The following is a 22,617-nucleotide window of genomic DNA, read 5'->3' as shown; positions in this document are numbered from 1 at the left end:
GACCATGTTTGCACACTGATTGGTGTAAAAAAATAAAATAAAACTAAATAATAATAATCTAGCACACCTGTGCAGGTTTGACATGACATGACAGGTAGCTGTCTTGTGGGTGGTGCTGAATCCTGTTAAATGACATGAGGGTCTCATGCCTATACACAAGGGTGTGTCATTGCTGTTGCTTGACCATGCATTGGTTTCTGTGGTCAGTGAATGATAAAAACAAAATTTACCATCCATTGATGGATGGGAAATCCGCCATGAGGCATTTGTTTTTAGAAACTGCTGCTCACAACCAATGTTGCAATGGAGTGTCTCCATCTGCTGGTGGTATTGGAAAGGTATTAGTGCTATGACAGGGTCTGAAGAAGAAGAAGAAGAAGACGGAAAAAAATATATATAAAAAGAAAAAGAGAGAGAGAGAGAGAGACTGACTTAGTGAGCGAGTGAGTGAGAGAGTGAGAGTGAGTGAGAGTGAATGAGTGAGTGAGAACAAATGAGTTAAAGCAAGTGAGTGAGAGAGATCGAATGAATGAAAGTCTGAATGACAGAAAGAAAAAAGGATGAAGAAAGAAGCATGAAGAAAAAAAAATGTATATGGAGTTGCTGACATGAGTGCAATCTACAAAGCCGTTGAGGCTGATCCTCATGGGAGGATTATTGCACCAGGACCCTTAGCACTTTTAAAATGCCATTCAATGCCACGGGCTAGATGTAAACTGCAGATGACCATGTTGTGGTAGTTACCATGGATACCCAAGTGATGTGTGAGCTAACACATAGGCCCAACAGATTCCAAGAAGGCCAGAATCACCAGCGGCACCACCATCGATTGTCAGGTCACCCGGATTCAGCAAATACCAGAGTCCAAAATGATGCAGGTTTATACTGTTAATTTTCAGTTTATCGTTACAGTTGGTGTTATTCCATGTCGGAAGGGACGCAGCTACAGCCAGTGGGGTAACTAGAGACAGGCAGGCAGCTATGTGCAACAAAGGTAGGCGTGTTGTTTTCATATGCAGATCTGAAATATTGTCTTATATGCAAGAGGAGGAGTGATGGGGGTTCAGGCAAAAGCCAGGCTATGGATTGCATTGCTAAATGCTCCATCAGAGTGCAATGGTCGCCTGTCCTTTTTTTAAGTGATGATGTGGGTTTAGCCTGTGCTGTATGTATGTATGGGTGGCTGACTGCCACCCACCCAGAAAGTGTATGGGAGGCTGGTTGGCTGCCAGCCTTCCTTCCATTCCTATGAGTAATGTGAGTGCTCATGAAGGGGACATGGTTGGGTCCACCCCTTTCCCGGTTATCCCCTCTAGGCCTTTTGGCTTAGATCAAGTGTAAAAAAAGAAAGGATCTTGCGACAGATCGCATCCTGAGGCACGTTTTTTTTTGTGTGAATACTTGCACTTGGGTGACTTGTGAGCACATACTGATACATACGTTCCCTATCTGGGGACCATAAATTAAATGGATTTTTGAGAAAGGGAGCTGATTTGGAAGCTTGCTTCTGTCGCCCTATGCATTGACCCGATGTGGCAGTATCTTCGGGTAGTGAACAGTGCACCACCCCATTCCAGTGTTAAACAAGAAAGATTCTCATTTAATCCTCCGTGGGTGAGAATTTGAGTTTGAGAATTGGAGACCAAAATGATGAGTTGCACTGACTGGTTTATGAACGTCTATTCATTTAGCGTTTTAATGACCATGTTTGCACACTGATTGGTGTAAAAAAATAAAATAAAACTAAATAATAATAATCTAGCACACCTGTGCAGGTTTGACATGACAGGTAGCTGTCTTGTGGGTGGTGCTGAATCCTGTTAAATGACATGAGGGTCTCATGCCTATACACAAGGGTGTGTCATTGCTGTTGCTTGACCATGCATTGGTTTCTGTGGTCAGTGAATGATAAAAACAAAATTTACCATCCATTGATGGATGGGAAATCCGCCATGAGGCATTTGTTTTTAGAAACTGCTGCTCACAACCAATGTTGCAATGGAGTGTCTCCATCTGCTGGTGGTATTGGAAAGGCATTAGTGCTATGACAGGGTCTGAAGAAGAAGAAGACGGAAAAAAATATATATAAAAAGAAAAAGAGAGAGAGAGAGAGAGACTGACTTAGTGAGCGAGTGAGTGAGAGAGTGAGAGTGAGTGAGAGTGAATGAGTGAGTGAGAACAAATGAGTTAAAGCAAGTGAGTGAGAGAGATCGAATGAATGAAAGTCTGAATGACAGAAAGAAAAAAGGATGAAGAAAGAAGCATGAAGAAAAAAAAATGTATATGGAGTTGCTGACATGAGTGCAATCTACAAAGCCGTTGAGGCTGATCCTCATGGGAGGATTATTGCACCAGGACCCTTAGCACTTTTAAAATGCCATTCAATGCCACGGGCTAGATGTAAACTGCAGATGACCATGTTGTGGTAGTTACCATGGATACCCAAGTGATGTGTGAGCTAACACATAGGCCCAACAGATTCCAAGAAGGCCAGAATCACCAGCGGCACCACCATCGATTGTCAGGTCACCCGGATTCAGCAAATACCAGAGTCCAAAATGATGCAGGTTTATACTGTTAATTTTCAGTTTATCGTTACAGTTGGTGTTATTCCATGTCGGAAGGGACGCAGCTACAGCCAGTGGGGTAACTAGAGACAGGCAGGCAGCTATGTGCAACAAAGGTAGGCGTGTTGTTTTCATATGCAGATCTGAAATATTGTCTTATATGCAAGAGGAGGAGTGATGGGGGTTCAGGCAAAAGCCAGGCTATGGATTGCATTGCTAAATGCTCCATCAGAGTGCAATGGTCGCCTGTCCTTTTTTTAAGTGATGATGTGGGTTTAGCCTGTGCTGTATGTATGTATGGGTGGCTGACTGCCACCCACCCAGAAAGTGTATGGGAGGCTGGTTGGCTGCCAGCCTTCCTTCCATTCCTATGAGTAATGTGAGTGCTCATGAAGGGGACATGGTTGGGTCCACCCCTTTCCCGGTTATCCCCTCTAGGCCTTTTGGCTTAGATCAAGTGTAAAAAAAGAAAGGATCTTGCGACAGATCGCATCCTGAGGCACGTTTTTTTTTGTGTGAATACTTGCACTTGGGTGACTTGTGAGCACATACTGATACATACGTTCCCTATCTGGGGACCATAAATTAAATGGATTTTTGAGAAAGGGAGCTGATTTGGAAGCTTGCTTCTGTCGCCCTATGCATTGACCCGATGTGGCAGTATCTTCGGGTAGTGAACAGTGCACCACCCCATTCCAGTGTTAAACAAGAAAGATTCTCATTTAATCCTCCGTGGGTGAGAATTTGAGTTTGAGAATTGGAGACCAAAATGATGAGTTGCACTGACTGGTTTATGAACGTCTATTCATTTAGCGTTTTAATGACCATGTTTGCACACTGATTGGTGTAAAAAAATAAAATAAAACTAAATAATAATAATCTAGCACACCTGTGCAAGTTTGACATGACATGACAGGTAGCTGTCTTGTGGGTGGTGCTGAATCCTGTTAAATGACATGAGGGTCTCATGCCTATACACAAGGGTGTGTCATTGCTGTTGCTTGACCATGCATTGGTTTCTGTGGTCAGTGAATGATAAAAACAAAATTTACCATCCATTGATGGATGGGAAATCCGCCATGAGGCATTTGTTTTTAGAAACTGCTGCTCACAACCAATGTTGCAATGGAGTGTCTCCATCTGCTGGTGGTATTGGAAAGGCATTAGTGCTATGACAGGGTCTGAAGAAGAAGAAGAAGAAGAAGAAGAAGAAGAAGAAGACGGAAAAAAATATATATAAAAAGAAAAAGAGAGAGAGAGAGAGACTGACTTAGTGAGCGAGTGAGTGCGAGAGTGAGAGTGAGTGAGAGTGAATGAGTGAGTGAGTGATTGAGTGAGTGAGTGAGTGAGTGAGAACAAATGAGTTAAAGCAAGTGAGTGAGAGAGATCGAATGAATGAAAGTCTGAATGACAGAAAGAAAAAAGGATGAAGAAAGAAGCAAGAAGAAAAAATAATGTATATGGAGTTGCTGACATGAGTGCAATCTACAAAGCCGTTGAGGCTGATCCTCATGGGAGGATTATTGCACCAGGACCCTTAGCACTTTTAAAATGCCATTCAATGCCACGGGCTAGATGTAAACTGCAGATGACCATGTTGTGGTAGTTACCATGGATACCCAAGTGATGTGTGAGCTAACACAAAGGCCCAACAGATTCCAAGAAGGCCAGAATCACCAGCGGCACCACCATCGATTGTCAGGTCACCCGGATTCAGCAAATACCAGAGTCCAAAATGATGCAGGTTTATACTGTTAATTTTCAGTTTATCGTTACAGTTGGTGTTATTCCATGTCGGAAGGGACGCAGCTACAGCCAGTGGGGTAACTAGAGACAGGCAGGCAGCTATGTGCAACAAAGGTAGGCGTGTTGTTTTCATATGCAGATCTGAAATATTGTCTTATATGCAAGAGGAGGAGTGATGGGGGTTCAGGCAAAAGCCAGGCTATGGATTGCATTGCTAAATGCTCCATCAGAGTGCAATGGTCGCCTGTCCTTTTTTTAAGTGATGATGTGGGTTTAGCCTGTGCTGTATGTATGTATGGGTGGCTGACTGCCACCCACCCAGAAAGTGTATGGGAGGCTGGTTGGCTGCCAGCCTTCCTTCCATTCCTATGAGTAATGTGAGTGCTCATGAAGGGGACATGGTTGGGTCCACCCCTTTCCCGGTTATCCCCTCTAGGCCTTTTGGCTTAGATCAAGTGTAAAAAAAGAAAGGATCTTGCGACAGATCGCATCCTGAGGCACGTTTTTTTTTGTGTGAATACTTGCACTTGGGTGACTTGTGAGCACATACTGATACATACGTTCCCTATCTGGGGACCATAAATTAAATGGATTTTTGAGAAAGGGAGCTGATTTGGAAGCTTGCTTCTGTCGCCCTATGCATTGACCCGATGTGGCAGTATCTTCGGGTAGTGAACAGTGCACCACCCCATTCCAGTGTTAAACAAGAAAGATTCTCATTTAATCCTCCGTGGGTGAGAATTTGAGTTTGAGAATTGGAGACCAAAATGATGAGTTGCACTGACTGGTTTATGAACGTCTATTCATTTAGCGTTTTAATGACCATGTTTGCACACTGATTGGTGTAAAAAAATAAAATAAAACTAAATAATAATAATCTAGCACACCTGTGCAGGTTTGACATGACATGACGGGTAGCTGTCTTGTGGGTGGTGCTGAATCCTGTTAAATGACATGAGGGTCTCATGCCTATACACAAGGGTGTGTCATTGCTGTTGCTTGACCATGCATTGGTTTCTGTGGTCAGTGAATGATAAAAACAAAATTTACCATCCATTGATGGATGGGAAATCTGCCATGAGGCATTTGTTTTTAGAAACTGCTGCTCACAACCAATGTTGCAATGGAGTGTCTCCATCTGCTGGTGGTATTGGAAAGGCATTAGTGCTATGACAGGGTCTGAAGAAGAAGAAGAAGAAGACGGAAAAAAATATATATAAAAAGAAAAAGAGAGAGAGAGAGAGACTGACTTAGTGAGCGAGTGAGTGAGAGAGTGAGAGTGAGTGAGAGTGAATGAGTGAGTGAGTGAGTGATTGAGTGAGTGAGTGAGTGAGTGAGAACAAATGAGTTAAAGCAAGTGAGTGAGAGAGATCGAATGAATGAAAGTCTGAATGACAGAAAGAAAAAAGGATGAAGAAAGAAGCATGAAGAAAAAAAAATGTATATGGAGTTGCTGACATGAGTGCAATCTACAAAGCCGTTGAGGCTGATCCTCATGGGAGGATTATTGCACCAGGACCCTTAGCACTTTTAAAATGCCATTCAATGCCACGGGCTAGATGTAAACTGCAGATGACCATGTTGTGGTAGTTACCATGGATACCCAAGTGTTGTGTGAGCTAACACATAGGCCCAACAGATTCCAAGAAGGCCAGAATCACCAGCGGCACCACCATCGATTGTCAGGTCACCCGGATTCAGCAAATACCAGAGTCCAAAATGATGCAGGTTTATACTGTTAATTTTCAGTTTATCGTTACAGTTGGTGTTATTCCATGTCGGAAGGGACGCAGCTACAGCCAGTGGGGTAACTAGAGACAGGCAGGCAGCTATGTGCAACAAAGGTAGGCGTGTTGTTTTCATATGCAGATCTGAAATATTGTCTTATATGCAAGAGGAGGAGTGATGGGGGTTCAGGCAAAAGCCAGGCTATGGATTGCATTGCTAAATGCTCCATCAGAGTGCAATGGTCGCCTGTCCTTTTTTTAAGTGATGATGTGGGTTTAGCCTGTGCTGTATGTATGTATGGGTGGCTGACTGCCACCCACCCAGAAAGTGTATGGGAGGCTGGTTGGCTGCCAGCCTTCCTTCCATTCCTATGAGTAATGTGAGTGCTCATGAAGGGGACATGGTTGGGTCCACCCCTTTCCCGGTTATCCCCTCTAGGCCTTTTGGCTTAGATCAAGTGTAAAAAAAGAAAGGATCTTGCGACAGATCGCATCCTGAGGCACGTTTTTTTTTGTGTGAATACTTGCACTTGGGTGACTTGTGAGCACATACTGATACATACGTTCCCTATCTGGGGACCATAAATTAAATGGATTTTTGAGAAAGGGAGCTGATTTGGAAGCTTGCTTCTGTCGCCCTATGCATTGACCCGATGTGGCAGTATCTTCGGGTAGTGAACAGTGCACCACCCCATTCCAGTGTTAAACAAGAAAGATTCTCATTTAATCCTCCGTGGGTGAGAATTTGAGTTTGAGAATTGGAGACCAAAATGATGAGTTGCACTGACTGGTTTATGAACGTCTATTCATTTAGCGTTTTAATGACCATGTTTGCACACTGATTGGTGTAAAAAAATAAAATAAAACTAAATAATAATAATCTAGCACACCTGTGCAGGTTTGACATGACATGACAGGTAGCTGTCTTGTGGGTGGTGCTGAATCCTGTTAAATGACATGAGGGTCTCATGCCTATACACAAGGGTGTGTCATTGCTGTTGCTTGACCATGCATTGGTTTCTGTGGTCAGTGAATGATAAAAACAAAATTTACCATCCATTGATGGATGGGAAATCCGCCATGAGGCATTTGTTTTTAAAAACTGCTGCTCACAACCAATGTTGCAATGGAGTGTCTCCATCTGCTGGTGGTATTGGAAAGGCATTAGTGCTATGACAGGGTCTGAAGAAGAAGAAGAAGAAGACGGAAAAAAATATATATAAAAAGAAAAAGAGAGAGAGAGAGAGACTGACTTAGTGAGCGAGTGAGTGAGAGAGTGAGAGTGAGTGAGAGTGAATGAGTGAGTGAGTGATTGAGTGAGTGAGTGAGTGAGTGAGAACAAATGAGTTAAAGCAAGTGAGTGAGAGAGATCGAATGAATGAAAGTCTGAATGACAGAAAGAAAAAAGGATGAAGAAAGAAGCATGAAGAAAAAAAAATGTATATGGAGTTGCTGACATGAGTGCAATCTACAAAGCCGTTGAGGCTGATCCTCATGGGAGGATTATTGCACCAGGACCCTTAGCACTTTTAAAATGCCATTCAATGCCACGGGCTAGATGTAAAATGCAGATGACCATGTTGTGGTAGTTACCATGGATACCCAAGTGTTGTGTGAGCTAACACATAGGCCCAACAGATTCCAAGAAGGCCAGAATCACCAGCGGCACCACCATCGATTGTCAGGTCACCCGGATTCAGCAAATACCAGAGTCCAAAATGATGCAGGTTTATACTGTTAATTTTCAGTTTATCGTTACAGTTGGTGTTATTCCATGTCGGAAGGGACGCAGCTACAGCCAGTGGGGTAACTAGAGACAGGCAGGCAGCTATGTGCAACAAAGGTAGGCGTGTTGTTTTCATATGCAGATCTGAAATATTGTCTTATATGCAAGAGGAGGAGTGATGGGGGTTCAGGCAAAAGCCAGGCTATGGATTGCATTGCTAAATGCTCCATCAGAGTGCAATGGTCGCCTGTCCTTTTTTTAAGTGATGATGTGGGTTTAGCCTGTGCTGTATGTATGTATGGGTGGCTGACTGCCACCCACCCAGAAAGTGTATGGGAGGCTGGTTGGCTGCCAGCCTTCCTTCCATTCCTATGAGTAATGTGAGTGCTCATGAAGGGGACATGGTTGGGTCCACCCCTTTCCCGGTTATCCCCTCTAGGCCTTTTGGCTTAGATCAAGTGTAAAAAAAGAAAGGATCTTGCGACAGATCGCATCCTGAGGCACGTTTTTTTTTTTGTGTGAATACTTGCACTTGGGTGACTTGTGAGCACATACTGATACATACGTTCCCTATCTGGGGACCATAAATTAAATGGATTTTTGAGAAAGGGAGCTGATTTGGAAGCTTGCTTCTGTCGCCCTATGCATTGACCCGATGTGGCAGTATCTTCGGGTAGTGAACAGTGCACCACCCCATTCCAGTGTTAAACAAGAAAGATTCTCATTTAATCCTCCGTGGGTGAGAATTTGAGTTTGAGAATTGGAGACCAAAATGATGAGTTGCACTGACTGGTTTATGAACGTCTATTCATTTAGCGTTTTAATGACCATGTTTGCACACTGATTGGTGTAAAAAAATAAAATAAAACTAAATAATAATAATCTAGCACACCTGTGCAGGTTTGACATGACATGACAGGTAGCTGTCTTGTGGGTGGTGCTGAATCCTGTTAAATGACATGAGGGTCTCATGCCTATACACAAGGGTGTGTCATTGCTGTTGCTTGACCATGCATTGGTTTCTGTGGTCAGTGAATGATAAAAACAAAATTTACCATCCATTGATGGATGGGAAATCCGCCATGAGGCATTTGTTTTTAGAAACTGCTGCTCACAACCAATGTTGCAATGGAGTGTCTCCATCTGCTGGTGGTATTGGAAAGGCATTAGTGCTATGACAGGGTCTGAAGAAGAAGAAGAAGAAGACGGAAAAAAATATATATAAAAAGAAAAAGAGAGAGAGAGAGAGAGAGACTGACTTAGTGAGCGAGTGAGTGAGAGAGTGAGAGTGAGTGAGAGTGAATGAGTGAGTGAGTGATTGAGTGAGTGAGTGAGTGAGAACAAATGAGTTAAAGCAAGTGAGTGAGAGAGATCGAATGAATGAAAGTCTGAATGACAGAAAGAAAAAAGGATGAAGAAAGAAGCATGAAGAAAAAAAAATGTATATGGAGTTGCTGACATGAGTGCAATCTACAAAGCCGTTGAGGCTGATCCTCATGGGAGGATTATTGCACCAGGACCCTTAGCACTTTTAAAATGCCATTCAATGCCACGGGCTAGATGTAAACTGCAGATGACCATGTTGTGGTAGTTACCATGGATACCCAAGTGATGTGTGAGCTAACACATAGGCCCAACAGATTCCAAGAAGGCCAGAATCACCAGCGGCACCACCATCGATTGTCAGGTCACCCGGATTCAGCAAATACCAGAGTCCAAAATGATGCAGGTTTATACTGTTAATTTTCAGTTTATCGTTACAGTTGGTGTTATTCCATGTCGGAAGGGACGCAGCTACAGCCAGTGGGGTAACTAGAGACAGGCAGGCAGCTATGTGCAACAAAGGTAGGCGTGTTGTTTTCATATGCAGATCTGAAATATTGTCTTATATGCAAGAGGAGGAGTGATGGGGGTTCAGGCAAAAGCCAGGCTATGGATTGCATTGCTAAATGCTCCATCAGAGTGCAATGGTCGCCTGTCCTTTTTTTAAGTGATGATGTGGGTTTAGCCTGTGCTGTATGTATGTATGGGTGGCTGACTGCCACCCACCCAGAAAGTGTATGGGAGGCTGGTTGGCTGCCAGCCTTCCTTCCATTCCTATGAGTAATGTGAGTGCTCATGAAGGGGACATGGTTGGGTCCACCCCTTTCCCGGTTATCCCCTCTAGGCCTTTTGGCTTAGATCAAGTGTAAAAAAAGAAAGGATCTTGCGACAGATCGCATCCTGAGGCACGTTTTTTTTTTTGTGTGAATACTTGCACTTGGGTGACTTGTGAGCACATACTGATACATACGTTCCCTATCTGGGGACCATAAATTAAATGGATTTTTGAGAAAGGGAGCTGATTTGGAAGCTTGCTTCTGTCGCCCTATGCATTGACCCGATGTGGCAGTATCTTCGGGTAGTGAACAGTGCACCACCCCATTCCAGTGTTAAACAAGAAAGATTCTCATTTAATCCTCCGTGGGTGAGAATTTGAGTTTGAGAATTGGAGACCAAAATGATGAGTTGCACTGACTGGTTTATGAACGTCTATTCATTTAGCGTTTTAATGACCATGTTTGCACACTGATTGGTGTAAAAAAATAAAATAAAACTAAATAATAATAATCTAGCACACCTGTGCAGGTTTGACATGACATGACAGGTAGCTGTCTTGTGGGTGGTGCTGAATCCTGTTAAATGACATGAGGGTCTCATGCCTATACACAAGGGTGTGTCATTGCTGTTGCTTGACCATGCATTGGTTTCTGTGGTCAGTGAATGATAAAAACAAAATTTACCATCCATTGATGGATGGGAAATCCGCCATGAGGCATTTGTTTTTAGAAACTGCTGCTCACAACCAATGTTGCAATGGAGTGTCTCCATCTGCTGGTGGTATTGGAAAGGCATTAGTGCTATGACAGGGTCTGAAGAAGAAGAAGAAGAAGACGGAAAAAAATATATATAAAAAGAAAAAGAGAGAGAGAGAGAGAGACTGACTTAGTGAGCGAGTGAGTGAGAGAGTGAGAGTGAGTGAGAGTGAATGAGTGAGTGAGTGATTGAGTGAGTGAGTGAGTGAGTGAGAACAAATGAGTTAAAGCAAGTGAGTGAGAGAGATCGAATGAATGAAAGTCTGAATGACAGAAAGAAAAAAGGATGAAGAAAGAAGCATGAAGAAAAAAAAATGTATATGGAGTTGCTGACATGAGTGCAATCTACAAAGCCGTTGAGGCTGATCCTCATGGGAGGATTATTGCACCAGGACCCTTAGCACTTTTAAAATGCCATTCAATGCCACGGGCTAGATGTAAACTGCAGATGACCATGTTGTGGTAGTTACCATGGATACCCAAGTGATGTGTGAGCTAACACATAGGCCCAACAGATTCCAAGAAGGCCAGAATCACCAGCGGCACCACCATCGATTGTCAGGTCACCCGGATTCAGCAAATACCAGAGTCCAAAATGATGCAGGTTTATACTGTTAATTTTCAGTTTATCGTTACAGTTGGTGTTATTCCATGTCGGAAGGGACGCAGTTACAGCCAGTGGGGTAACTAGAGACAGGCAGGCAGCTATGTGCAACAAAGGTAGGCGTGTTGTTTTCATATGCAGATCTGAAATATTGTCTTATATGCAAGAGGAGGAGTGATGGGGGTTCAGGCAAAAGCCAGGCTATGGATTGCATTGCTAAATGCTCCATCAGAGTGCAATGGTCGCCTGTCCTTTTTTTAAGTGATGATGTGGGTTTAGCCTGTGCTGTATGTATGTATGGGTGGCTGACTGCCACCCACCCAGAAAGTGTATGGGAGGCTGGTTGGCTGCCAGCCTTCCTTCCATTCCTATGAGTAATGTGAGTGCTCATGAAGGGGACATGGTTGGGTCCACCCCTTTCCCGGTTATCCCCTCTAGGCCTTTTGGCTTAGATCAAGTGTAAAAAAAGAAAGGATCTTGCGACAGATCGCATCCTGAGGCACGTTTTTTTTTTGTGTGAATACTTGCACTTGGGTGACTTGTGAGCACATACTGATACATACGTTCCCTATCTGGGGACCATAAATTAAATGGATTTTTGAGAAAGGGAGCTGATTTGGAAGCTTGCTTCTGTCGCCCTATGCATTGACCCAATGTGGCAGTATCTTCGGGTAGTGAACAGTGCACCACCCCATTCCAGTGTTAAACAAGAAAGATTCTCATTTAATCCTCCGTGGGTGAGAATTTGAGTTTGAGAATTGGAGACCAAAATGATGAGTTGCACTGACTGGTTTATGAACGTCTATTCATTTAGCATTTTAATGACCATGTTTGCACACTGATTGGTGTAAAAAAATAAAATAAAACTAAATAATAATAATCTAGCACACCTGTGCAGGTTTGACATGAAATGACAGGTAGCTGTCTTGTGGGTGGTGCTGAATCCTGTTAAATGACATGAGGGTCTCATGCCTATACACAAGGGTGTGTCATTGCTGTTGCTTGACCATGCATTGGTTTCTGTGGTCAGTGAATGATAAAAACAAAATTTACCATCCATTGATGGATGGGAAATCCGCCATGAGGCATTTGTTTTTAGAAACTGCTGCTCACAACCAATGTTGCAATGGAGTGTCTCCATCTGCTGGTGGTATTGGAAAGGCATTAGTGCTATGACAGGGTCTGAAGAAGAAGAAGAAGAAGACGGAAAAAAATATATATAAAAAGAAAAAGAGAGAGAGAGAGACTGACTTAGTGAGCGAGTGAGTGAGAGAGTGAGAGTGAGTGAGAGTGAATGAGTGAGTGAGTGATTGAGTGAGTGAGTGAGTGAGAACAAATGAGTTAAAGCAAGTGAGTGAGAGAGATCGAATGAATGAAAGTCTGAATGACAGAAAGAAAAAAGAATGAAGAAAGAAGCATGAAGAAAAAAAAATGTATATGGAGTTGCTGACATGAGTGCAATCTACAAAGCCGTTGAGGCTGATCCTCATGGGAGGATTATTGCACCAGGACCCTTAGCACTTTTAAAATGCCATTCAATGCCACGGGCTAGATGTAAACTGCAGATGACCATGTTGTGGTAGTTACCATGGATACCCAAGTGATGTGTGAGCTAACACATAGGCCCAACAGATTCCAAGAAGGCCAGAATCACCAGCGGCACCACCATCGATTGTCAGGTCACCCGGATTCAGCAAATACCAGAGTCCAAAATGATGCAGGTTTATACTGTTAATTTTCAGTTTATCGTTACAGTTGGTGTTATTCCATGTCGGAAGGGACGCAGCTACAGCCAGTGGGGTAACTAGAGACAGGCAGGCAGCTATGTGCAACAAAGGTAGGCGTGTTGTTTTCATATGCAGATCTGAAATATTGTCTTATATGCAAGAGGAGGAGTGATGGGGGTTCAGGCAAAAGCCAGGCTATGGATTGCATTGCTAAATGCTCCATCAGAGTGCAATGGTCGCCTGTCCTTTTTTTAAGTGATGATGTGGGTTTAGCCTGTGCTGTATGTATGTATGGGTGGCTGACTGCCACCCACCCAGAAAGTGTATGGGAGGCTGGTTGGCTGCCAGCCTTCCTTCCATTCCTATGAGTAATGTGAGTGCTCATGAAGGGGACATGGTTGGGTCCACCCCTTTCCCGGTTATCCCCTCTAGGCCTTTTGGCTTAGATCAAGTGTAAAAAAAGAAAGGATCTTGCGACAGATCGCATCCTGAGGCACGTTTTTTTTTGTGTGAATACTTGCACTTGGGTGACTTGTGAGCACATACTGATACATACGTTCCCTATCTGGGGACCATAAATTAAATGGATTTTTGAGAAAGGGAGCTGATTTGGAAGCTTGCTTCTGTCGCCCTATGCATTGACCCGATGTGGCAGTATCTTCGGGTAGTGAACAGTGCACCACCCCATTCCAGTGTTAAACAAGAAAGATTCTCATTTAATCCTCCGTGGGTGAGAATTTGAGTTTGAGAATTGGAGACCAAAATGATGAGTTGCACTGACTGGTTTATGAACGTCTATTCATTTAGCGTTTTAATGACCATGTTTGCACACTGATTGGTGTAAAAAAATAAAATAAAACTAAATAATAATAATCTAGCACACCTGTGCAGGTTTGACATGACATGACAGGTAGCTGTCTTGTGGGTGGTGCTGAATCCTGTTAAATGACATGAGGGTCTCATGCCTATACACAAGGGTGTGTCATTGCTGTTGCTTGACCATGCATTGGTTTCTGTGGTCAGTGAATGATAAAAACAAAATTTACCATCCATTGATGGATGGGAAATCCGCCATGAGGCATTTGTTTTTAGAAACTGCTGCTCACAACCAATGTTGCAATGGAGTGTCTCCATCTGCTGGTGGTATTGGAAAGGCATTAGTGCTATGACAGGGTCTGAAGAAGAAGAAGAAGAAGAAGACGGAAAAAAATATATATAAAAAGAAAAAGAGAGAGAGAGAGACTGACTTAGTGAGCGAGTGAGTGAGAGAGTGAGAGTGAGTGAGAGTGAATGAGTGAGTGAGTGATTGAGTGAGTGAGTGAGTGAGTGAGTGAGAACAAATGAGTTAAAGCAAGTGAGTGAGAGAGATCGAATGAATGAAAGTCTGAATGACAGAAAGAAAAAAGGATGAAGAAAGAAGCATGAAGAAAAAAAAATGTATATGGAGTTGCTGACATGAGTGCAATCTACAAAGCCGTTGAGGCTGATCCTCATGGGAGGATTATTGCACCAGGACCCTTTGCACTTTTAAAATGCCATTCAATGCCACGGGCTAGATGTAAACTGCAGATGACCATGTTGTGGTAGTTACCATGGATACCCAAGTGATGTGTGAGCTAACGCATAGGCCCAACAGATTCCAAGAAGGCCAGAATCACCAGCGGCACCACCATCGATTGTCAGGTCACCCGGATTCAGCAAATACCAGAGTCCAAAATGATGCAGGTTTATACTGTTAATTTTCAGTTTATCGTTACAGTTGGTGTTATTCCATGTCGGAAGGGACGCAGCTACAGCCAGTGGGGTAACTAGAGACAGGCAGGCAGCTATGTGCAACAAAGGTAGGCGTGTTGTTTTCATATGCAGATCTGAAATATTGTCTTATATGCAAGAGGAGGAGTGATGGGGGTTCAGGCAAAAGCCAGGCTATGGATTGCATTGCTAAATGCTCCATCAGAGTGCAATGGTCGCCTGTCCTTTTTTTAAGTGATGATGTGGGTTTAGCCTGTGCTGTATGTATGTATGGGTGGCTGACTGCCACCCACCCAGAAAGTGTATGGGAGGCTGGTTGGCTGCCAGCCTTCCTTCCATTCCTATGAGTAATGTGAGTGCTCATGAAGGGGACATGGTTGGGTCCACCCCTTTCCCGGTTATCCCCTCTAGGCCTTTTGGCTTAGATCAAGTGTAAAAAAAGAAAGGATCTTGCGACAGATCGCATCCTGAGGCACGTTTTTTTTTTTGTGTGAATACTTGCACTTGGGTGACTTGTGAGCACATACTGATACATACGTTCCCTATCTGGGGACCATAAATTAAATGGATTTTTGAGAAAGGGAGCTGATTTGGAAGCTTGCTTCTGTCGCCCTATGCATTGACCCGATGTGGCAGTATCTTCGGGTAGTGAACAGTGCACCACCCCATTCCAGTGTTAAACAAGAAAGATTCTCATTTAATCCTCCGTGGGTGAGAATTTGAGTTTGAGAATTGGAGACCAAAATGATGAGTTGCACTGACTGGTTTATGAACGTCTATTCATTTAGCGTTTTAATGACCATGTTTGCACACTGATTGGTGTAAAAAAATAAAATAAAACTAAATAATAATAATCTAGCACACCTGTGCAGGTTTGACATGACATGACAGGTAGCTGTCTTGTGGGTGGTGCTGAATCCTGTTAAATGACATGAGGGTCTCATGCCTATACACAAGGGTGTGTCATTGCTGTTGCTTGACCATGCATTGGTTTCTGTGGTCAGTGAATGATAAAAACAAAATTTACCATCCATTGATGGATGGGAAATCCGCCATGAGGCATTTGTTTTTAGAAACTGCTGCTCACAACCAATGTTGCAATGGAGTGTCTCCATCTGCTGGTGGTATTGGAAAGGCATTAGTGCTATGACAGGGTCTGAAGAAGAAGAAGACGGAAAAAAATATATATAAAAAGAAAAAGAGAGAGAGAGAGAGAGAGACTGACTTATTGAGCGAGTGAGTGAGAGAGTGAGAGTGAGTGAGAGTGAATGAGTGAGTGAGTGATTGAGTGAGTGAGTGAGAACAAATGAGTTAAAGCAAGTGAGTGAGAGAGATCGAATGAATGAAAGTCTGAATGACAGAAAGAAAAAAGGATGAAGAAAGAAGCATGAAGAAAAAAAAATGTATATGGAGTTGCTGACATGAGTGCAATCTACAAAGCCGTTGAGGCTGATCCTCATGGGAGGATTATTGCACCAGGACCCTTAGCACTTTTAAAATGCCATTCAATGCCACGGGCTAGATGTAAACTGCAGATGACCATGTTGTGGTAGTTACCATGGATACCCAAGTGATGTGTGAGCTAACACATAGGCCCAACAGATTCCAAGAAGGCCAGAATCACCAGCGGCACCACCATCGATTGTCAGGTCACCCGGATTCAGCAAATACCAGAGTCCAAAATGATGCAGGTTTATACTGTTAATTTTCAGTTTATCGTTACAGTTGGTGTTATTCCATGTCGGAAGGGACGCAGCTACAGCCAGTGGGGTAACTAGAGACAGGCAGGCAGCTATGTGCAACAAAGGTAGGCGTGTTGTTTTCATATGCAGATCTGAAATATTGTCTTATATGCAAGAGGAGGAGTGATGGGGGTTCAGGCAAAAGCCAGGCTATGGATTGCATTGCTAAATGCTCCATCAGAGTGCAATGGTCGCCTGTCCTTTTTTTAAGTGATGATGTGGGTTTAGCCTGTGCTGTATGTATGTATGGGTGGCTGACTGCCACCCACCCAGAAAGTGTATGGGAGGCTGGTTGGCTGCCAGCCTTCCTTCCATTCCTATGAGTAATGTGAGTGCTCATGAAGGGGACATGGTTGGGTCCACCCCTTTCCCGGTTATCCCCTCTAGGCCTTTTGGCTTAGATCAAGTGTAAAAAAAGAAAGGATCTTGCGACAGATTGCATCCTGAGGCACGTTTTTTTTTGTGTGAATACTTGCACTTGGGTGACTTGTGAGCACATACTGATACATACGTTCCCTATCTGGGGACCATAAATTAAATGGATTTTTGAGAAAGGGAGCTGATTTGGAAGCTTGCTTCTGTCGCCCTATGCATTGACCCGATGTGGCAGTATCTTCGGGTAGTGAACAGTGCACCACCCCATTCCAGTGTTAAACAAGAAAGATTCTCATTTAATCCTCCGTGGGTGAGAATTTGAGTTTGAGAATTGGAGACCAAAATGATGAGTTGCACTGACTGGTTTATGAACGTCTATTCATTTAGCGTTTTAATGACCATGTTTGCACACTGATTGGTGTAAAAAAATAAAATAAAACTAAATAATAATAATCTAGCACACCTGTGCAGGTTTGACATGACATGACAGGTAGCTGTCTTGTGGGTGGTGCTGAATCCTGTTAAATGACATGAGGGTCTCATGCCTATACACAAGGGTGTGTCATTGCTGTTGCTTGACCATGCATTGGTTTCTGTGGTCAGTGAATGATAAAAACAAAATTTACCATCCATTGATGGATGGGAAATCCGCCATGAGGCATTTGTTTTTAGAAACTGCTGCTCACAACCAATGTTGCAATGGAGTGTCTCCATCTGCTGGTGGTATTGGAAAGGCATTAGTGCTATGACAGGGTCTGAAGAAGAAGAAGAAGAAGACGGAAAAAAATATATATAAAAAGAAAAAGAGAGAGAGAGAGAGACTGACTTAGTGAGCGAGTGAGTGAGAGAGTGAGAGTGAGTGAGAGTGAATGAGTGAGTGAGTGATTGAGTGAGTGAGTGAGTGAGTGAGAACAAATGAGTTAAAGCAAGTGAGTGAGAGAGATCGAATGAATGAAAGTCTGAATGACAGAAAGAAAAAAGGATGAAGAAAGAAGCATGAAGAAAAAAAAATGTATATGGAGTTGCTGACATGAGTGCAATCTACAAAGCCGTTGAGGCTGATCCTCATGGGAGGATTATTGCACCAGGACCCTTAGCACTTTTAAAATGCCATTCAATGCCACGGGCTAGATGTAAACTGCAGATGACCATGTTGTGGTAGTTACCATGGATACCCAAGTGATGTGTGAGCTAACACATAGGCCCAACAGATTCCAAGAAGGCCAGAATCACCAGCGGCACCACCATCGATTGTCAGGTCACCCGGATTCAGCAAATACCAGAGTCCAAAATGATGCAGGTTTATACTGTTAATTTTCAGTTTATCGTTACAGTTGGTGTTATTCCATGTCGGAAGGGACGCAGCTACAGCCAGTGGGGTAACTAGAGACAGGCAGGCAGCTATGTGCAACAAAGGTAGGCGTGTTGTTTTCATATGCAGATCTGAAATATTGTCTTATATGCAAGAGGAGGAGTGATGGGGGTTCAGGCAAAAGCCAGGCTATGGATTGCATTGCTAAATGCTCCATCAGAGTGCAATGGTCGCCTGTCCTTTTTTTAAGTGATGATGTGGGTTTAGCCTGTGCTGTATGTATGTATGGGTGGCTGACTGCCACCCACCCAGAAAGTGTATGGGAGGCTGGTTGGCTGCCAGCCTTCCTTCCATTCCTATGAGTAATGTGAGTGCTCATGAAGGGGACATGGTTGGGTCCACCCCTTTCCCGGTTATCCCCTCTAGGCCTTTTGGCTTAGATCAAGTGTAAAAAAAGAAAGGATCTTGCGACAGATCGCATCCTGAGGCACGTTTTTTTTTGTGTGAATACTTGCACTTGGGTGACTTGTGAGCACATACTGATACATACGTTCCCTATCTGGGGACCATAAATTAAATGGATTTTTGAGAAAGGGAGCTGATTTGGAAGCTTGCTTCTGTCGCCCTATGCATTGACCCGATGTGGCAGTATCTTCGGGTAGTGAACAGTGCACCACCCCATTCCAGTGTTAAACAAGAAAGATTCTCATTTAATCCTCCGTGGGTGAGAATTTGAGTTTGAGAATTGGAGACCAAAATGATGAGTTGCACTGACTGGTTTATGAACGTCTATTCATTTAGCGTTTTAATGACCATGTTTGCACACTGATTGGTGTAAAAAAATAAAATAAAACTAAATAATAATAATCTAGCACACCTGTGCAGGTTTGACATGACATGACAGGTAGCTGTCTTGTGGGTGGTGCTGAATCCTGTTATATGACATGAGGGTCTCATGCCTATACACAAGGGTGTGTCATTGCTGTTGCTTGACCATGCATTGGTTTCTGTGGTCAGTGAATGATAAAAACAAAATTTACCATCCATTGATGGATGGGAAATCCGCCATGAGGCATTTGTTTTTAGAAACTGCTGCTCACAACCAATGTTGCAATGGAGTGTCTCCATCTGCTGGTGGTATTGGAAAGGCATTAGTGCTATGACAGGGTCTGAAGAAGAAGAAGAAGAAGAAGAAGACGGAAAAAAATATATATAAAAAGAAAGAGAGAGAGAGAGAGAGAGACTGACTTAGTGAGCGAGTGAGTGAGAGAGTGAGAGTGAGTGAGAGTGAATGAGTGAGTGAGTGATTGAGTGAGTGAGTGAGTGAGTGAGAACAAATGAGTTAAAGCAAGTGAGTGAGAGAGATCGAATGAATGAAAGTCTGAATGACAGAAAGAAAAAAGGATGAAGAAAGAAGCATGAAGAAAAAAAAATGTATATGGAGTTGCTGACATGAGTGCAATCTACAAAGCCGTTGAGGCTGATCCTCATGGGAGGATTATTGCACCAGGACCCTTAGCACTTTTAAAATGCCATTCAATGCCACGGGCTAGATGTAAACTGCAGATGACCATGTTGTGGTAGTTACCATGGATACCCAAGTGATGTGTGAGCTAACACATAGGCCCAACAGATTCCAAGAAGGCCAGAATCACCAGCGGCACCACCATCGATTGTCAGGTCACCCGGATTCAGCAAATACCAGAGTCCAAAATGATGCAGGTTTATACTGTTAATTTTCAGTTTATCGTTACAGTTGGTGTTATTCCATGTCGGAAGGGATGCAGCTACAGCCAGTGGGGTAACTAGAGACAGGCAGGCAGCTATGTGCAACAAAGGTAGGCGTGTTGTTTTCATATGCAGATCTGAAATATTGTCTTATATGCAAGAGGAGGAGTGATGGGGGTTCAGGCAAAAGCCAGGCTATGGATTGCATTGCTAAATGCTCCATCAGAGTGCAATGGTCGCCTGTCCTTTTTTTAAGTGATGATGTGGGTTTAGCCTGTGCTGTATGTATGTATGGGTGGCTGACTGCCACCCACCCAGAAAGTGTATGGGAGGCTGGTTGGCTGCCAGCCTTCCTTCCATTCCTATGAGTAATGTGAGTGCTCATGAAGGGGACATGGTTGGGTCCACCCCTTTCCCGGTTATCCCCTCTAGGCCTTTTGGCTTAGATCAAGTGTAAAAAAAGAAAGGATCTTGCGACAGATTGCATCCTGAGGCACGTTTTTTTTTGTGTGAATACTTGCACTTGGGTGACTTGTGAGCACATACTGATACATACGTTCCCTATCTGGGGACCATAAATTAAATGGATTTTTGAGAAAGGGAGCTGATTTGGAAGCTTGCTTCTGTCGCCCTATGCATTGACCCGATGTGGCAGTATCTTCGGGTAGTGAACAGTGCACCACCCCATTCCAGTGTTAAACAAGAAAGATTCTCATTTAATCCTCCGTGGGTGAGAATTTGAGTTTGAGAATTGGAGACCAAAATGATGAGTTGCACTGACTGGTTTATGAACGTCTATTCATTTAGCGTTTTAATGACCATGTTTGCACACTGATTGGTGTAAAAAAATAAAATAAAACTAAATAATAATAATCTAGCACACCTGTGCAGGTTTGACATGACATGACAGGTAGCTGTCTTGTGGGTGGTGCTGAATCCTGTTAAATGACATGAGGGTCTCATGCCTATACACAAGGGTGTGTCATTGCTGTTGCTTGACCATGCATTGGTTTCTGTGGTCAGTGAATGATAAAAACAAAATTTACCATCCATTGATGGATGGGAAATCCGCCATGAGGCATTTGTTTTTAGAAACTGCTGCTCACAACCAATGTTGCAATGGAGTGTCTCCATCTGCTGGTGGTATTGGAAAGGCATTAGTGCTATGACAGGGTCTGAAGAAGAAGAAGAAGAAGATGGAAAAAAATATATATAAAAAGAAAAAGAGAGAGAGAGAGAGAGAGACTGACTTAGTGAGCGAGTGAGTGAGAGAGTGAGAGTGAGTGAGAGTGAATGAGTGAGTGAGTGATTGAGTGAGTGAGTGAGTGAAAGAGAACAAATGAGTTAAAGCAAGTGAGTGAGAGAGATCGAATGAATGAAAGTCTGAATGACAGAAAGAAAAAAGGATGAAGAAAGAAGCATGAAGAAAAAAAAATGTATATGGAGTTGCTGACATGAGTGCAATCTACAAAGCCGTTGAGGCTGATCCTCATGGGAGGATTATTGCACCAGGACCCTTAGCACTTTTAAAATGCCATTCAATGCCACGGGCTAGATGTAAACTGCAGATGACCATGTTGTGGTAGTTACCATGGATACCCAAGTGATGTGTGAGCTAACACATAGGCCCAACAGATTCCAAGAAGGCCAGAATCACCAGCGGCACCACCATCGATTGTCAGGTCACCCGGATTCAGCAAATACCAGAGTCCAAAATGATGCAGGTTTATACTGTTAATTTTCAGTTTATCGTTACAGTTGGTGTTATTCCATGTCGGAAGGGACGCAGCTACAGCCAGTGGGGTAACTAGAGACAGGCAGGCAGCTATGTGCAACAAAGGTAGGCGTGTTGTTTTCATATGCAGATCTGAAATATTGTCTTATATGCAAGAGGAGGAGTGATGGGGGTTCAGGCAAAAGCCAGGCTATGGATTGCATTGCTAAATGCTCCATCAGAGTGCAATGGTCGCCTGTCCTTTTTTTAAGTGATGATGTGGGTTTAGCCTGTGCTGTATGTATGTATGGGTGGCTGACTGCCACCCACCCAGAAAGTGTATGGGAGGCTGGTTGGCTGCCAGCCTTCCTTCCATTCCTATGAGTAATGTGAGTGCTCATGAAGGGGACATGGTTGGGTCCACCCCTTTCCCGGTTATCCCCTCTAGGCCTTTTGGCTTAGATCAAGTGTAAAAAAAGAAAGGATCTTGCGACAGATCGCATCCTGAGGCACGTTTTTTTTTGTGTGAATACTTGCACTTGGGTGACTTGTGAGCACATACTGATACATACGTTCCCTATCTGGGGACCATAAATTAAATGGATTTTTGAGAAAGGGAGCTGATTTGGAAGCTTGCTTCTGTCGCCCTATGCATTGACCCGATGTGGCAGTATCTTCGGGTAGTGAACAGTGCACCACCCCATTCCAGTGTTAAACAAGAAAGATTCTCATTTAATCCTCCGTGGGTGAGAATTTGAGTTTGAGAATTGGAGACCAAAATGATGAGTTGCACTGACTGGTTTATGAACGTCTATTCATTTAGCGTTTTAATGACCATGTTTGCACACTGATTGGTGTAAAAAAATTAAATAAAACTAAATAATAATAATCTAGCACACCTGTGCAGGTTTGACATGACATGACAGGTAGCTGTCTTGTGGGTGGTGCTGAATCCTGTTAAATGACATGAGGGTCTCATGCCTATACACAAGGGTGTGTCATTGCTGTTGCTTGACCATGCATTGGTTTCTGTGGTCAGTGA

The 22,617-nt window shown here is 43.4% G+C and overlaps 13 pseudogenes; all 13 read left to right on the top strand.

Moving 5' to 3' along the window:
- Positions 1-1,305: 1,305 nt before the first annotated feature.
- Positions 1,306-1,569, top strand: LOC130286416 (U2 spliceosomal RNA; annotated as a pseudogene).
- A 1,425-nt stretch (positions 1,570-2,994) lies between these two features.
- LOC130286415 (U2 spliceosomal RNA) lies at positions 2,995-3,258 on the top strand (annotated as a pseudogene).
- A 1,480-nt stretch (positions 3,259-4,738) lies between these two features.
- Positions 4,739-5,002, top strand: LOC130286414 (U2 spliceosomal RNA; annotated as a pseudogene).
- A 1,466-nt stretch (positions 5,003-6,468) lies between these two features.
- Positions 6,469-6,732, top strand: LOC130286413 (U2 spliceosomal RNA; annotated as a pseudogene).
- Positions 6,733-8,194: 1,462 nt separating this feature from the next.
- On the top strand, positions 8,195-8,460 carry LOC130288299 (U2 spliceosomal RNA; annotated as a pseudogene).
- A 1,462-nt stretch (positions 8,461-9,922) lies between these two features.
- On the top strand, positions 9,923-10,188 carry LOC130288298 (U2 spliceosomal RNA; annotated as a pseudogene).
- Positions 10,189-11,652: 1,464 nt separating this feature from the next.
- Positions 11,653-11,917, top strand: LOC130289768 (U2 spliceosomal RNA; annotated as a pseudogene).
- A 1,456-nt stretch (positions 11,918-13,373) lies between these two features.
- Positions 13,374-13,637, top strand: LOC130286411 (U2 spliceosomal RNA; annotated as a pseudogene).
- A 1,467-nt stretch (positions 13,638-15,104) lies between these two features.
- LOC130288297 (U2 spliceosomal RNA) lies at positions 15,105-15,370 on the top strand (annotated as a pseudogene).
- A 1,452-nt stretch (positions 15,371-16,822) lies between these two features.
- Positions 16,823-17,086, top strand: LOC130290180 (U2 spliceosomal RNA; annotated as a pseudogene).
- A 1,462-nt stretch (positions 17,087-18,548) lies between these two features.
- On the top strand, positions 18,549-18,812 carry LOC130286410 (U2 spliceosomal RNA; annotated as a pseudogene).
- Positions 18,813-20,282: 1,470 nt separating this feature from the next.
- LOC130290179 (U2 spliceosomal RNA) lies at positions 20,283-20,546 on the top strand (annotated as a pseudogene).
- Positions 20,547-22,012: 1,466 nt separating this feature from the next.
- LOC130286409 (U2 spliceosomal RNA) lies at positions 22,013-22,276 on the top strand (annotated as a pseudogene).
- Positions 22,277-22,617: the final 341 nt, after the last annotated feature.

This window comes from Hyla sarda, chromosome 8, assembly GCF_029499605.1.
Source record: "Hyla sarda isolate aHylSar1 chromosome 8, aHylSar1.hap1, whole genome shotgun sequence".
Classification (NCBI taxonomy): domain Eukaryota; kingdom Metazoa; phylum Chordata; class Amphibia; order Anura; family Hylidae; genus Hyla; species Hyla sarda.
The sequence above is the reverse complement of the archived record's forward strand: the minus strand, read 5'-3'. Positions and strand labels throughout refer to the sequence as shown.